Source organism: Carlito syrichta, unplaced genomic scaffold, assembly GCF_000164805.1.
Source record: "Carlito syrichta isolate Samal-C Ts95f unplaced genomic scaffold, Tarsius_syrichta-2.0.1 Scaffold136261, whole genome shotgun sequence".
Classification (NCBI taxonomy): domain Eukaryota; kingdom Metazoa; phylum Chordata; class Mammalia; order Primates; family Tarsiidae; genus Carlito; species Carlito syrichta.
Genome location: NW_007080357.1, coordinates 1 through 668, shown reverse-complemented (window position 1 = coordinate 668; position 668 = coordinate 1).

The following is a 668-nucleotide window of genomic DNA, read 5'->3' as shown; positions in this document are numbered from 1 at the left end:
TTTGAGTTGGAGTCTCACTCTGTCGCCCAGACTGGAGTGCAGTGGCATGCTCATGGCCACGCCAGCATTGACCTGTTGAGCTCCGGTGATCCACCTCAGCATTCCAAGTAGCCAGAACTACAGGCGCGTGCTAGCCTGGCTAATTTTTTTTTTAATTTACTGTAGAGACAAAGTCTTGCCAAGCTGCCTGGACTGGTCTTGAATCTGTAGGCTCAGGCAATCCATTTGCCTCGGCTTCCCAAAGTGCTGGGATTATAGGCTGAGCCACCAAGTCCAGCCTTCTAAAAATATTTAAGGATAGGGTCTCACTATATTGTCCAGACTGGTCTCAAACTCCTGACCTCAAGCCATCCTCCCACCTTGGCCTCCCAAAGTGCTGGGATTACAGTATGCCCAGCTTGGGGCCATTTTAAATGGGAAAATAACCCAAAGAAAGCACGGAAACAAAAATGTGGCACTTACTGTTCTAGAGACATTTCCCAACAATGTTAAATTAAGAAAAAGATGGCTGGGCTCGGTGGCTCAGCCTGTAATCCTGAGCTTTGGGAGGCTGAGGTGAGTGGATTGCCTGATCCTGCGGGTTCGAGACCCGCCTGGGCAACTTGGCGAGACCTCATTTCTACAATAAATCAAAAAATTAGCTGGGCGTGGTAGCACACTCCTGTACT